Below are 17,013 nucleotides of genomic sequence, written 5' to 3' on the forward strand. Positions count from 1 at the left end.
GCGTGAACTCAAAGTCCTAAAGGAAATTGAAAATTTCCAACCCAACAGCCGCAGCAACGGTGAGGGGGAAATAGACCTGATGACTGACGTCCAGGACATGATGCCGGTACTGCAGAAGGCAAACGCGGGGCGACCGAAACCACCCAATAGGTATGCAGGCTGGAGGGAGTGGGAATTCGAAAAGTGGCAAAAGCTGGAATGTCAGGGAACGGGCATCCAGTACTTTAGAGATGACAAGATCTCTAATTCTTGGACTAAGGCCAGAGTACAACAAAAATCCTCTAGATTCATTAACAGCGTGCTCTTGCGGTGTAATCTATACCCGACAAGAACTACATTATCTACAGGTAGGCCGAACAGAAACAAATTATGCCGTAGGTGTGGGATGGCAAACGAGACCCTACCACACATCTCAGGATACTGCCCATTCGTTAAGAACGCTCGGATCAAACGCCATAACAAGATCGCTGACCAGTTGCAGAAACACGTGAGTAAGTACGGCTGGACATCATACGTGGAGCCCAGACTATTCGACAAACACGGCTCCCTATGGAAACCCGATCTCATATTTAAGACAGACCAGAAGATCGCGGTCGTAGATGTCACAGTGCGGTACGAAAATGACAGTAAAGCACTGGAAACAGCATGGCGTGAAAAAGTGGAAAAATATAAACACCTGAATGCCGAGATCACGGAATCGACGGGAGGCGTGGTGCCCAGCTACTTTGGCTTCGTGATGGGCACACGAGGCAAGTGGTCGGAAATGAATAACCGCCTCATGACATTCCTCGGCAGAGAGATATGGCACATTCGCCCAAAAGACCTCAAGACTCACTTTGTCACTGACACTCGAACTCTTGCAACTCTTCAGTGACAAGTGAGCAAAAACCACAAACGGTGAGAAAAGATCCTCCACCGAGACATAAGACCATCAAAGCGGCACGTAACATCAGTCTCCGTTAATGACAATAACAACCTGCCTCATAACACCAGTATCACCTGGGCCCTTGGTCTGTGGTGGTGCTAGAGAGGACAAAAACATCGACGAGCGATGTAAAGACTCGGAAAAGGCACTTCCGAGTGTTCCAAAGTAATAGGTTTAAAAAAAACTCTATGGCACAGCACCAAAAAGAGGAAGATCCTAACCCCCAGACCATGATTTACTGTGACAGCTGCTCTCACCAAGTCTGGTGCCTAGCCCCAAAAGACAAACGGCATGAGGTTTCTCAGCTCTTGCTGCTCAGGTCCCAGTGTACTAACCCCTGAACAGTTGAAGTAGCATTGCATAGATATTGGCACAATTAGATTGTCCAGAAATACTGCATCCTAACAGAAGTCAAGGTAAAAGCTATAAAATTCACATCTATTAAATAACAATCTGCACTCTGATGCCCTGGTTATACAGTATTATTAAAGACAGTCTGTAGAAAACTGCAGAATCCATGAAACTGTACTGCATAGGTCAGAGCCAATGCAAAAGATTTCATCTTATGCACTTTGTAAACAATTCTGAGGTCTCTCTCACTACCAGAAAAGAACTTATTCAAAATGAAGGCTTTGTTGCAGTGAGCTCTGGTCAGTCATGTAGATATGGAGGTCACAACATGCATGGACAATTTTCTGCTTGACCACCACAGGTCAGTGTCAGTCACACAAACAGAACAGGCATCTGAACTCATCTTCCAGCCTGGGAATCTGAAGCTGTACTCAGCCATTCTAGTAAGTTGAGCTTCAGAATCAATGTAGCATGATCCCAGTCTTACGCATTTGTAGCTACAAACCATTTCACTTTGGAAAGCTGAGATCTGATCAGGAAAATCCCTAATGTACCAAATTGTAACATTGTTTAGGTTCTACAGCACTTTTTAACTTGGGTAACATCCTGTTGGTTCCACAATTCCTACTACCTCCAGATAGTGAGGGTTTGGAGACTGGAGGAGATTTCACAGGTAGGGGGGAACTGTAGAGCCATAAGAAACAAACAGATATGGAGGGCTACAGCACTTCATGGAGATAGAGGGATTGGGAGAGCAGTTTACAGTGATAAGGATGTATGCTGGTTCAGGATTAGTTTACATAGACAGGAAATGTCATGACTGGAAGAGGATATTAGCAAGATAGATGTTGCTGAGATGCGCGGTGTAGAATGGACTGGAACAAAAACAGCAGTTGCTGGAAACAATCAGCAGGTCTGGCAGCATCAGTAAAGAGAGAAAAAAAAAATCAGTTAACCTTTCGGGGTCTGGTGACCCTTCCTCAGAACTCTTCACACATGCTGCCAGACCTGCTGACCATTTCCAACAACTGCTGGTTTTGTTCCTAATTTACAGCATCCACAGTTCTTTGTTTTTTTATTTAGAATAGGCTAGAGGTAGTTATACTGATAGCTATGCTTTTAACCACTGGAGGAGTTTACAGACAGAAGTGGGGGGAAATCTTGAGTCTGAAGGATGTTACAAAGATAGGGTGTATTATAGGGACAGAAAGTGGTTTCAAATATACAGAGGGTTTGTGTGGACAGCAGGAGATTACAGAGGTAAGAACTCATACAGGAGTTGGATGGATTGAAAACACTGGCTCACAAGACAGAGATATATGGTTGAAGAGGGAACACAGAACAGAAAGATTCCAGGTGTCATTACCACCTGCTGGAGGGGCCTGCTTTCCCCTTTGTAGTTACAGAGCCTCAGTAAGATACTAAGGGCCCAGATTGATAACTGGCATATTCCTTTACTGTCTTCATATGGTTCAATGCAAAAAAAAAAGAGTGAACACAGGCCTCTCACAAAAGAGTGATCATACAGCCTGGGATCTTTCTTTTCAGTGTTCCTTCTTCAACACTCATATCTGTATTATCACTTTTGGGCCTACAAAATAAATGGGGACCTTTTTGGCGAAAACTATGCAAAGTATGCATCAGACCACACAGAACGTTATGAACAGTACGAGTGCCTGAATCAAAAGATATTCTTGCACTGGAGGCAGGCCAGAGAAAATTTACTAGACTGATCTTAGGGGTGGAGAGATTCTCTACTGAGAAAAAGTTGAGATGGAGGTTGAACTCACTAGAGTTTAGAAAATTGAGAGAATTTCAATGAACCATCTGAGATTCTTAGGGGCTGTGACAAGGTAGATGCTTTGAAGTTAGAAAATAGAACACGGCACGGCAATATAACAGCGTGAAGTTGGATGAACACAGCAGGCCAAGCAGCATCTCAGGAGCACAAAAGCTGACATTTCAGGCCTAGACCCTTCATCAGAGGGGGATGGGGAGGGGGAACTGGAATAAATAGGGAGAGGGGAGGAGGCGGCAGCGGCGGACAGAAGATGGAGAGAAAAGAAGAAGATAGGTGGAGAGGAGAGTACAGGTGGGGAGGTAAGGAGGGGATAGGTCAGTCCAGGGGAGACAGACAGGTCAAGGAGGCGGGATGAGGTGTTAGGTAGGAAATGGAGGTGCGGCTTGAGGTGGGAGGAAGGGATGGGTGAGAGGAAGAATAGGTTAGGGAAGCGGAGACAGACTGGGCTGGTTTTGGGACGCAGTGGGGGGAGGAGGGGAGTTGGGCTGGTTTCGGGATGCAGTGGGGGGGGGGGGGGTAGAGAGAGGAGGGGGGGGAAATGTTGAGGCTTGTGAGGTCCACATTGATACCATTGGGCTGCAGGGTTCCCAAGCGGAATGTAGAGGAAGCCACACCAGGTGCAATAAATACAATATACCACATTGGCAGATGTGCAGGTGAACATCTGCTTAATATCGAAGGTCATCTTAGGGCCTGGGATGGGAGTGAGGGTGGAGGTGTGGGTGCTAGTGTAGCACTTCCTGCAGTTTCAGGGGAAGGTGCCGGGTGTGGTGGGGTTGGAGGGGAGTGTGGAGTGAACAAGTGAGTCCAATTATCATAGCACAGCAATAGGCTCTTTAGCCCACCATGTCTGCACCGAACATGACACTATTCCAAAGTAATACTATTTGCCTGTAGGTGGTCTATATCCCTCTATTCTCTGCTTGATCATGTCTGTCTAAATGCAACATAGAAACTTGGCTAATATTTCTGCTTCTGCCACCTTCCGACTTCTATGAATAAAAACTTGCCTCACACATCTCATTTAAAACATCTCTCAAACGCCTTGAACTGATGTGTCCTAATGTGATGTTTTCATTTTGCAAGAGAGACTCTGACTGGCTATCTACATTATTTATGTTTCTCTTAATCTTATATACCTTTACCAGATCATTCCTCATTCTCCAACCCTCCAGCAAAAACAATCCAAGTTTGCCCAATCTCTCCTTAAATTTATACATGCCCATCCTGGCAACATTCTGGTCAATCCCTTTTGCACCCTCTCCAAAGCCTCCACATCCTTCCTGTAGTGTGGTGGCAAGAACTGCACACAGCACTCCAAATATGGCTGAAATGAAGATTTATACAGATGCAAAATGGCACACAAACTTCTACAAACAATGCTGCAACCAATGAAGGGAAGCATGCCATATGCCTTCCTGATCAACTTATCCACTTGCATTGCTACTTTCAGGGAGCTGTGGATTTGTACCCAAGATCCCTCTCTATATCAATGCTCTTAAGGGTCAGACCATTTACAGTATGCTGTTCTCTTGTATTTGACCTCCAAACTTGTATCAACTCCCACTTGTCCAATTAAATTCAATTTGGTGCATCCTTCGATATCCTGCCTCACTAACAACTCCATCAATTTTCATGTCATCTACAAAATTCCTAATCAAACTGCTGACAGTTTCTTTCAAATCACTTATATAAACTACAAAGAGGTTGCAGCACAGTTCCTAGCAAGGTAGATGCTTTGAAGCTAGAAAATAGAACAGCACAGTAGAGCAATAGGCTCTTCAGCCCACCACGGCTGCACTGAACATGACACTACTCCAAAAAGTAATACTTTCCATCACTGACCTCCAGTCAAAATTACACATCTCCACCTTCTATGATAGAGATAATTTTGTATTCAACTTTCCAACTGCTATGGATTCTAAACTTCTTGACCAACTTACCATAAAGGAACCTACTAAAATGCCTTGGTAAAGTCCATGTAGACAACATGCATTGCTGTACCGACAATAATCAGCTTTGCTACTTCCTTTGGTTTCCCTTGTGCAAGTATGTGTAACCAAAGGGCATAAAATCCCAGTAAGGGCTTACTTGTTCTGGGCAGGGAGGAAGAGGAATTTCTTCAGTCAGAAGGTGGTGAAACTGTGGAATTCTTTTCTGCAGAGGGCTGGGTCAAGGCTGATTCATTGAGTACACTTACAGCAGAAATGGTCCAATTCTTATTCGTCAGGAAAAGAAGGCTAAGATGGAAGAGGTAAGAAAGTAGAGTTGAGGGCTATCAGATTACAAAGGGATCTGGGAGTGTTGGCCCAGGATTCTCTAAAAGTTAACTTGCAGGTAGAGTCCGTGATTAAGGCGGCGAATGTGATGTTGTTTATCTCAAAAGGGTTGGAGTATAAAAGCAGTGATGTGCTTCTGAGACTTTACAAATCTCTAGTTAGGCCCCATTTAGAATACTGTGCCCAATTTTGGGCCCCACACCTCAGGAAGGACATACTGGCCCTGGAGCATGTCCAGCAGAGATTCACATGGATGATCCTTGGAAAGGCAGGTTTAACACACGATGAATGGCTAAGAGTCCTGGGATTGTATTCATTGGAGTTTAGAAGGTTAAGGAGAGATCTAATAGAAACTTACAAGATAACGTATGGCTTAGAAAGGGTGGATGCTGGCAAGTTGCTTCTGTTAGGCAGGGAGACTAGGACCCGTGGGCACAGCCTTAGAATTAGAGGGGGTAAATTTAAAATGGAAATGAGGAGACATTTCTTCAGCTAGAGTGTGGTGGGACTATGGAATTCATTGCCACGGAGTGCAGCGGAGGCTGGGACATTAAATGCCTTCAAGGCAGAGATTGATAAATTCTTGATCTCAAGGAATCAAGGGCTATGGAGAGTGCAGGGAAGTGGCGTTGAAATGTACATCAGCCATGATTTAAACGGCAGAGTGGATTCGATGGGCCGAATGGCCTTACTTCCACTCCTATGTCTTATGGTCTTACTATCTATGATTTCATTGAAGAGCAGAGCATACAGAATGGGCCAAAGAGCCTAATTCCACTCCTAAATGCATGGTTTTCATTAAATATATGTTTCAAACTCAATAAAAGATTGCATAATATTGTGGTTCTCGGCCCAAAAAGCTCCTTTTTAATTAGATTATTAGACAGTTCTACTGACAACATTTAATCTAGAACAGACCATCTCCTGATGTCTCCTTGACATGCCATACAGAAAACCATTTCATACACAAATTACAGCACTGATACTCATTACTTATCCAGTACAGACAAGCTATTTTCAGTTACTGTACTTGCCCTAGCTATAAGTCAACTCAATTTCCTGATTTTAACCGTATTTACATTATCTCTGCTGGCACCTATAAAAGAATTCCTGCAAATTGCTGCTGCCCTGGGTGTTTCTCAACTCCACCCAAAACGACTCTACATTTTGATTCAGCAATAGCAGAAACTGCAGATGGAGAATCTGAGATAATAAGGCGTAGAGCTGGATGAACACAGCAGGCCAAGAGCAGAGGAGCAGGAAGGCTGACTTTTCGGGCCTAGACCTCTGAAGAAGGGTCTAGGCCCGAAAAGTCAGTCTTCCTGCTCGGCCTGCTGTGTTCATCCAGCTCTACACCTTATTATCTACATTTTGATCTCCAGATTCAATTGGTTGTCTCATTATTGCACTGATCGCTTCTTTGCTTCACCACACAACTTGACCAAGTTTGGCTTTCTGCTTATCCTACCTAAATCTTCACAACCCTTGAACATTCACTTCCCAGCCACGGTCATTCTGCAGCCACATTTCTGAAGTGACAGTTACATCATAACTGTTCACTGTAATTAAAAATGCAGGGAATATTTGAGTGAGAGTGCAGGTTAAGGAATAGGTAAAAGGTTACAGACATAGGTAGGCTTTCACGGACTGAATGATGTTACTAAGTTAAAGATAGTTGCAAGCAATAGAAAATGCTACCAGGAGAAGGACTTTATGAGTTGCAGGAATAGAGAGATAGAGGGGGCTGAATTAGATTGCAGAGATAGGGTTGGGTGTAGGACTGAAGAATGTTGTAGAGATAGACATGATCTTATGCAATATTTGAGAGAGAATGAGGGTTTTGCACACTGCAAGATATGACAGTGATAGGGAGTCTTGTTGAGGCTGGAGGTGGTTACAGGCATAGGGAGGGTTGCGGGGACTATAGTCACTTACGACTGTAGGATGGGAGCTGTTTACAGATACACGGAAGCTATAATGGCCTCAAAGCAATGACACCAATAAAGAGGTTATACACAGATAGGGATGGTTACAGGAACTGTAGAATGTTAAGAAACAGGGAGGATTGCAATGGCAAGAGGAGAGTTCACCATGTTGGAGATTTCAGAGCTGAAGGAGGTTACAAAGGTTCTGGAGGGACCAAGTCAGAAAAGGAGGTTGTAGTGATTGGACTACACATTTAGGGAGAGTACTAGCAGCAGGCAGAATTTTCCAGAAATGGGGATTGCAGGGACTGCAGGAGATTACAGAAGTGTGGAGACTTGTATCACTGGATGGCATGCACAAGTAGGAAAGGTTTTAGGAACTGGAGCACCTCATGATCAGCTGGGGCATGAGGACTATAAGATGTTTACAGAACTGGGGAGATTTGAAATCACTGAAGCAAGTCAGAGATCACAAGAGAGTTCTAAGATCTGGAGGAGGTTCCACAGACTGGGATGGTTGTAGGGACTTGACATTATGTACATGTAAGTAGGCCAGTTGCAACTGGAAGTGGTAACAGAGAATAAGGTGGCTGTAGGAGTTTACAGACATAGGGAGAATTGTAGAGTCTGGAGGAAGTTAAACCGGTAGGGATGGTTGATGGATCTGCAAGTCCTTCCAGAGTCAAGGAGGTTTGAAGGGGCTGGAGCAGTTTACAGGAACAGTGCAAAGTGTAGCACCTGGAGGATACAGATACAGAGATGGTCACGGCTGTGGGAAATACTAGAAATTGGGAGCACTAAGGTTGGGAGGAGTTCACATTGTTGAGGATGATTGTAGGAGTGTAATGAGTTCAGAGGTCGGTAGATTTCAGAATTAGGGAGGGGTAGAATAACAGGCAATTGTAGCAACATAGAAGGAGGGGAACTTGGACACTTTGGTCCTGTGCCACCGAGGGTCAAGATAACAGGTGACTATTAAAACAGAGATCAAGGAAATTGATAGGGTGGATACTGAAAGGGTGCCTGTGTTCTTATGGAGAGATAAACTAGGTTGCTCAGTTTAAGTGACAAGCCTCCCATAAGATGAAGATGCAAAGAAGTTATTTTCCTCAATGGCCCAAACTCACTTCAAGTTTGTTTCGTCACAGCTCACAGGAATTTGCAAGATAAAGAACAAGGTCACTTGGGACTGCAGGAGGTGGCAGACAAAGGCCATTTTGTAAAGGGCTGGAGGATAGTGGAGATGTTCAGCAGCTGTAGAGGATTACCATGAGGGTGAACTGTAGAGATTAGGGAACATGAGACTCACTTAATGAAAATGAGATAATTATATTGTTCAAGAATAGACAATAGGAATATCCCAAGCTCCTTACCTGTCATTTACTCAGCAAATGATTCTCTCCCAGTCTGGTGCCAAATTCTATGTATAAAGAAGGTTCCCAGCTCTTGCTGCTCAAGACTCAGTGTACTAACATCTAGACCAGTGAGATACCATCAGATAGGTATTGATAATATTACTGACTGCCCACAGACACACCATCACTGAAATTCTTATAATCACTAAGCAAAGAAAAAAATTTCACTCCGATTCCCTGCTTCTACAATCCTCTGAATGACAATCTGTAGAAAATAACAGAATCCATAAAACAGCGCACTGTGTCAGGGTCACTCAAACAATTCCTGCATCGCACAAAACTGCCACTTAAAAATAATAATAAAAAGAATATTCCAAATGAAGGCTTTGATGAAGTGAGTTCTAGTCAATCATGTAGACCCAAAAGTCACCAGATGAATGAAGAGTGCTTTCTAGCAAAGCAGCTCAGGTTAGTGTCAGGTACACAGAATGAACAAAGATTCACATCTGAACTCTCATCTCTCAGCCTTGGAATCTGAAGCTATGTTCAGCCATTCTAGCAAAGATCTCCAAAATCAGTTCATAACATTTTAGTCTTGTGCATTTGAAGCCACAAACTATTTCGCTGTTGAATTCCATGGTCCAATTAGGAAAAATCTGTGATTCAAATTGTAACGTTCTTCAGGTTCCACAATCCACTCTGCCTTGGTCACATCCTGAAAGTTCTGGGATTCCTGCTACATTTAATGTCCAGAAGGATCCTATTCTATATTTATACAAGCCTCTAGGTTCTGCAACCCTTTCCACTTCTGTAACTTGTCCTGGATTCTACAATTCTTCCTTCCTCTGCAAAGTTTCCAGAAGTGCACTTAAGGATGGTAGAAGTTACAGAAATAGGAAGGAATATCACGACTGGTGGATTTTGCTGATATTAGGACGGTTGCAATGGTTTTTTTAAAAGAGGCTTCAGTTATTGTGAGGGTTCCTGGTGAAGGAGGTTATTACAGGAGGTAGGGACTTGAAGAGGTTTCATAGGTTGGGAATGTTGGAGGGACTGGAAGACGTTACCTGGATAGGGAGATTTTAAACACTGGAGAATGTTGCAAAAATAGGGAAAAACGAATGGTAGGTAGTTGTTTCAGGACCAGGACAGTAATGTTGTCTTAAGGGATTGACACAAATAGGAAGGGTTGTCAGGCGTGGAGGAGATTACAGAGACAGCAATCGTCTCATCTGGAGCAGATGACCCAGATTGGGAGAGTTGCAAGGATTGGAGGTGGTTTCACAGGTAGGGAGCATCACTGGGCCACAGGGAGGTTAGGGAGAGCTGTAGGAGTTCATGAAGAAGCGGACGCTGGGAGGGTTAGAACAGCTTACAAGGATGATGATTATTGTAGGGTGGGGTTGGTTTACACAGACATGAAGTGTTTTAGGAAATGGAACAGATTAGAGGCAAAGACAGTTGCATCAACAGGAAGATCGAGATATGGAGGACCGTAGCGACCTGAAGACTTTTATAGATATAGGAAGGGTTAGCTTCTGGAAGGCATTTAGAAATGGAGGCTATGGAGTCAGGCAGATTTTCTGGAGATAGAAACAGCAATTGGGGTTCGAGACAGTTTCGCAGAGAAGGGAGCATTAAACAAACTAGAGTAGGCTCCTGAGATAGGGAGTGCTGTAGGGGAGGGTGAAGGTTCCATAGATAGGGTTCTAAGAGCTGGGAAAGATTAGAGAGATAATTGGATGATGCAGAAACTGGAGGAGGTTACAGTGACAGGGTGGGTGATAGTTTGGAGCAATTTAGAGATGGGGGAAACAGGAGCAGGTTACAGATAGTGGGGGTCGTGGGTCTTCAGAAAGTTAAAGATAGGGAGATTTTTTGGGTCTGGAAGAGATTACACAGATAGAGACAGCTCAAGAGACCAGAGTACTCTGGAGAAGGTTACACAGATAGATAGGGATGTAAGGACTGACGGCAAATGCACAGGCACGGAGAGTTGTATTGGTTGAAGGAGCTATCAGAGGTAGGCAGTGCTGTAGGGGTTTACATAAATAGGGAAGGCTGTATTTACTGAGGAGTAAAAAAATACAAACAGCGTTTGGGATTCGAGATGCTAACGGAGGAACGGAGTGTTTGATGGATTAGAGGTAGTTACAGGCTGAGGAACAATTATAGGGAGTGGAGGAGATTACAGAGAGGGAAGGCTGTAGGGTTGGGAACAGGTTAGAGAGACAGTCCGTGTTGTAGGGCTGGAAGGAGGTCACAGTGATCATCAGCGTTGTAAAGACTTAATTACTACACTGATGTAGAGGGGGACTGAGGAGGTTACAGTCAAGGAGAAGTTCATACAATCTCGATGAGCTCACAGAGACAGGAGTGGGTCTAGCAGTTGCAGCAGGCAAGAGTGATAGGGTGTGCTATAAGGAATTGTAAAGGTTAAACTCATAAGGAGAATTCCAAGGGCAGGAAGAGGTGACAGTCAGAACTGGAAAAGCTTATATGTGCAGTGAGTGTTTTAGAGACCATGGGTATTTACAAAAATAAGGAGAATAGTGTGAACTAGGCAAGGTTCAAGAGAGAAGGATGGGTGACGGGACTGATCTGATAACAGAGCATTGCAGACATTGGATGAGGTCACAAAATTCACTAGGGTTACAGGAACTGGAGGAGGATACAGTCAGCATGTAGCATAGGAACAAGAGAAGATTACATGGTGTGCATTTGAAGGACTGGATGAGAAAACAGCAATAGGGAGAGCTGTGGTGGCTCTGGACAATCACAGAGTTAGAGACAGTTCTTGCGACTAGATGAAGTTAGTGAGACTGAAGAGTTGTAGACAATGAATAAGGTTACAGATTAGGCAGGGTACTTCAGACTGGCAGAGGTTACAGACGGAGGCAGCTGCAAGGATGGGAAGTGGTGACAGCAATTAAGATGTTGTTACAGATACACGAATGTTTCTAGTGTCTGCAAGATGTTAGAGATAGGGAGCATTGTAGTGACAGGGGAAAGTCAGAGATAGAGGAGATTTGGGAGCCTGGCAATGTTACAAAACATAGGGAAGATTAAAATAAAACACACAAAGAACTGGTCAGAGGTAATGATGTACTGTAGAACAGGGTGGACGAGTTCTGTAGGATCTGGAGAAGGTTGTAGTGGTATCACGTGCTGCAGAGAATGGAGGAAGGCAAACAGGTGGGGAGGTTGATAAGGGTTGGAAAAACATTATAGAGATGTAGCCAGAGATTTCAGTGGGGATGGGGAGGTTCCAGAACATTTTAATCAATAAAGGAGGAGGTATTAGAGATAATGGGAACTGCAGATGCCAGAGAATCCAAGACAAAGTATGGAGCTGGATGAACACAGCAGGCCAAGCAGCATCTCAGGAGCACAAAAGCTGACATTTCAGGCCTAGACCCTTCATTAAATGCTTTTGCAGGAATAAAGGTGGATAAGTTACCCGTGCCCAAAGAAATGTATCCCAGGCTGCCGTGAGAGGCACACGAGGGGATTGCTGAGGTCTGAGCAGATATATGTAATACTTTAAAGTTTGAGGGGATTTATAGCTCAGGTTGTGGGTGAGGTCGTAGACTCTCTCACTGAGCTGGCGTGTATGATTGCAGACTTTTCGTCACCGAGCCTCCAGTGAAACGCTGGTGTTCACAACACCAACGCTTCACCAGAGGTGTACTGACTACATTACCTAGCAGGGTGATGAAATGTCTGCATTCAAACACACTGGCTCAACAAGCAAGTCTACAGCCTCATTTAATACTTTGCAGGCCACACGTGAAATACCGAATAACTGGAGGATAGCTAATAAGGTTGCTTCATTTAAAAGGAGGACAGCAGGGTTAGACGAGATAATTATGTAGTAGATAGTTTGACATCAGTGGTAGAAAAGTTCTTGGGGGAAAAAACAAATCCAGTTTTGAGGCACAGGATGAATCAACACTATTAAGGCAGGCATCAATTACAAATAGTAGGCATCGATTTGGTAGTGGGAAATCCTGTCTGATGAATTCAGTTGAGTTTTAAAAATGGTGTTAAAAATACTGATAAAGGCAGTGCAGATGTGGTTTACATGGACTCCAGTAAAGCATTTGACAGGTTCTACATGGAAGACAGGTCCAGAAGGCAGGAGGCCATGGGATCCAAGGCATGTTGTCAAACTGGATCCAAAAATCGGTGACAGGCTGGTTTTGTTTTTCAGAGGGTTTGCTTGCTGGTGTACCACAGGGATCTGGGGTTGGACCATTGCTGTTTACTATGTATGTTAATGACTTGGATGCAAAAGCAGAAGGTATACTTAGTAGGTTTGCAAGTGACACAAAAGTTGGGCATGTTGCTCACAGCGAGGTGGACGGTCTCGAGCTGATATCAGCTAATCAACTGAGCAGATTAATGGCAGATGAAATTTACTTCTGATACAAGTGCAAGGTAATGCCTTTTGGGAGGTCTAATGAATGATGGATGTACATATCGAACAGTGAGTCTTTGCGGAGGTCTGAAGAACAAAGGGATCTTGGCGTACAAGTCCAAGATCCCTGAAGGTGTCAGTACAGGTACACAAGGTGGTGAAGACAGAAATTGGGAGAGGGGGAGCAAATTTCCTTCACCAGGATAATTACTCGAGCTGCATGACACTATTTAAATTAATCTGGCAGGTGTGTGGTATCCTAAACAGTAATGAGGTAAGGAAGAAGGTTGAAGCTGGTACAGAGTAGCAGGAATGACATTTCTGGATAGGGGAAAATATCATATCAGTACTTAGACAGGACATTACTGGGGGATCATCCAGTAAAACTATGACAAGAAATAAGTAGTCAGAATCGGAGATCACTGATACAATTGTACCAAAGACTCCCAGTAATCAAAAGGTAATTGAGGAGCAAATATGTATGGAGAGCTCAGATATTTGGAAGAATAATAGGGGTGTAATGATAGCAGACATTGACTTTCCAAATCTCAGGGACTGCCTCAGTGCTACGTCTTGGATGGGATGAATTTGTTACATGTGTTCAAGAAAATATTTTCTATCAATATGTAGATGACCCTACTGGAAAACAGACAAAACTTGACCTCCACTTGGGAAACAAGGTATGGCAACTCACTGAAGTTTTAGTAGGGACTTCTTAAAGATCAATGAAGCTATCCGTGTGGGGGGCCACAGGAGATGGACGAGACCCTAAACGAATATTTCACGTCAGAACTTACTGTGGAGAAAGACTAGGAAACTCAGGGAAATAAATAGTGACATCTCAGAGATTCTACATAACAGAGGTGGTGGTGGTGATCTTAAAATGCAGTTGGGCAGACAAATCCCCAGGACCAAATGAAGTCCATTCCAGGACATTGTGGGAAACAGCGAAGAAGTCACCCAAAGAACCCTGGCAGGGATATTTTCATCATTGTTCTCTGTATTTCCCTCGAGCATAGGAGGCTCAAGGGTTACATTACAGAGGTTTATAAAATTGTGAAGGGCATAGATAAAGTTAATAAGCAAGGTCTTCCACCCAGGGTTGGGGAGTTCAAAGCTAGAGGGCATAGGTTTGAGGAGGAAGGGGAAAGATGTAAAAAGTGACCTGACAGACAACAGTTTCCATGCAGAGGATAGTGCATATATGGAATGAACTGCTGGACGAAGAAGCAGAGGCAAGAACCATAATATTTGAAAGACATTTGGGCAGGCAAGATTTCAAGGGATGTAGGCTAAATGCAAATGTGACTAGCTTAGTTTAGGAAATCTGATTGGGATACACAAGTTGGACTGAAGGGTCTATTTCTGTGTTGAATGACTGACTGACTGCAGTTTCTGGAGGAGGAGACTGTAGTATAGGTACATTGTAGAGACTGAAGCAAGTTAGAGATAGAGATGGTAATCAGGATTGGAGCATCTTTCAAATATATGGAGGGATTGTTGGGAGGGGAGGAGGTTACAGAGACAGTAATAGTAGTTTATAGGAGTCAGAATGATTGAACACACTGGTCCACGAGACATGACATAAATGCAGTGCTAGAGAAGTCACAAAATAGGACGTTCCCCAACTTTGTTACCACTATCATGGGGACATGCTTGCATCTCAGTTGTATTGGTCCTCACCAAGACAGCACACACCTGGATTGATAACTGCCAACTTCCTATACTGTCATAGGAAGGCTCAGAACAAAGCATAAAGTAGATCTTCTGAGAGGGGATGGTGGTTGAGTCTGAATCTTTTGTACTCCCCCTTCAGCACCGTATCTACATGTCCTGTAGGTTTTTGTTTCAAGCCTCCTAGTTGCTCTCTGCTCTGTCCAAAGTGATCTTACCTGGTTGCAGGACTTAATGAAGACTCCAGATCTTGATTCCCTTTATTTTTCTGGTTGACCAACATGTGTCTCTTTCATCACTTTACTGAACGAGTTGAGAATTTTGCAGAGTCAGGAATTCCCCATGAATCTGCTGGAGACAGAGTAATATACAGGCTCAGGAACTGGACTGATTCAGTGAGGAATACAGATGTAGAATGTTATTGAGTCCCACAGGGATCTGGCAAACCCCATTCTCCATCATTGGCCTGTGCTGCTTCATTGTCCATGGAGTGGAAAATTCAGCTGTCTCAGAATCTGAGTGGTTACATGTCAGAGGCAGCATAGTGAGGGATACAATGTGCAGAGATACTGAGTGATACTGCCTGAGGGCAGGAAGATTTCAGGAACAATCAATGGTGCAAGAGGGAAAAAAGTGGTATTGATTCATAGAGCAATGGCCACTCAGGCAAAGTGAGACTACACTGGGATGGGCTCCACTGGTGTGGCATTGACACCAGTGTCCTGGCCAATCTCATAACTAGGATTATAGACAGGGCTTTAAACTGAGAGAAGGCAGTGTTCAAATGAAGCAGAATTTTCAAATCCAAAGCACAATGATGAATCATCATAACAGCATTATGACATGGCTGATGACAAGCAGAAAAGGAGCAGATTTTAATGAAAATTCTACATCTGAAAATAAACAAGATAGGAAACAGTGGTCAAAGTAAATAAAAACACTATTTACCTCAACATACAAAGTATCTACAACAAGATAGACTGACCTGTGACACAGGTCAACGATTAAGAGTGAATCACTAGTAGGGAGACATGGTTACAAGGGGGGAAAAAAGATGTGAAATCAATATTTGAGGAACACAACATTGCAGATAGACAAATAGTATGGGAAAGCAAAAGGAATAAGCCTGATAACTAGAGATAACAAAATCATTCCCAATGAGTTGGTCACAGATTATGAAGTGGATTCAACGTGAACACAACGTAGCTGTTAAGTATTGGAAAACAAACAGAAGAGCTGTTTACAGGCCCAATGCCATTGCACTGTTAAATGCTGCATTAATTAGGAAATTATTGGAAGTTGTAACAAAAGAACTGAGCTAATTAAGGGGACTTCAATCTTGGCATAGTCTGGTACAATCATGCAGGAAAGATTGCCCTTGAGTTGGGAGTTTGTAGAAAGTATTTTGTCAGCATTTCTCAAACAGTAAGTCCCTCATCAGCACCACCCTCTTCCCTTGCATTGTACGGGCTGGAGTGGTTAGAGAGAGGAATGATGTTCAGTAGCTAGAGGGGCTTACAGCAAGGGTATATTGTAGGGACTGGAGAATTAGAGAGTTTCACTTAGGGAGAGATAGGAGAGTCTTTGGCACAGAGCAATACGGAAATGGATGATCCCAAGCCCCCTATTCGTCACTCACTCTGAGCTGCTCTCATCCAGTCTGGTATCAAGCCCCATATACAAAGGCCTTGAAGTTTCCCTGCTGTGACTGCTCAGGTCCTGCTTCACTAACCTCTGAACAAGTTGATGAGGTAACATCAGACAGATATTTATATTCCTACAGACGATCTAGAAATACTATATCATACATAGCAGAGGTATTATCAAATAAAAATCAGCACCCAGATGCCCTGGTTTAACAATCACATTAATGACAGCATGTAGAAAACAGAAGAATCCATGAAATTTCACTGCATGGGTCAAAGTCAATGCAGAAGTTTCACGCTCCCCGCTTGGTAAACAATTCTGAGGTCCCTCAAACTATCTGAAAGAAAAGAACTTATTCTAAATTTCCCGCGACACATCCCTCACACCCCGCCCCCACCACAACCGCCCCAAGAGGATCCCCCTCGTTCTCACACACCACCCTACCAACCTCCGGATACAACGCATTATCCTCCGACACTTCCGCCATTTACAATCCGACCCCACCACCCAAGACATTTTTCCATTCCATCCCCTCCCCTGTCTGCTTTCCGGAGAGACCACTCTCTCCGTGACTCCCTTGTTCGCTCCACACTGCCCTCCAACCCCACCACACCCGACACCTTCCCCTGCAACCGC

General features: G+C 43.8%; 1 long non-coding RNA gene across 4 annotated transcripts in view; it reads right to left on the reverse strand.

Moving 5' to 3' along the window:
* LOC125449042 (uncharacterized) overlaps nucleotides 1-17,013 on the reverse strand; it is a 61,319-nt gene that overhangs the window by 34,260 nt on the left and 10,046 nt on the right. For 2 of the 4 annotated variants that reach the window (XR_007246801.2, XR_009443145.1), the window contains one exon: nucleotides 14,949-15,078. This is a non-coding gene — a long non-coding RNA (uncharacterized LOC125449042). Of the gene's footprint in view, nucleotides 1-14,948; nucleotides 15,082-17,013 lie in introns of all 4 variants that reach the window. The other 2 variants (XR_007246800.2, XR_009443144.1) reach the window with 1 other exon arrangement.

This window comes from Stegostoma tigrinum, chromosome 43 (assembly GCF_030684315.1).
Source record: "Stegostoma tigrinum isolate sSteTig4 chromosome 43, sSteTig4.hap1, whole genome shotgun sequence".
Classification (NCBI taxonomy): Eukaryota; Metazoa; Chordata; class Chondrichthyes; order Orectolobiformes; family Stegostomatidae; genus Stegostoma; species Stegostoma tigrinum.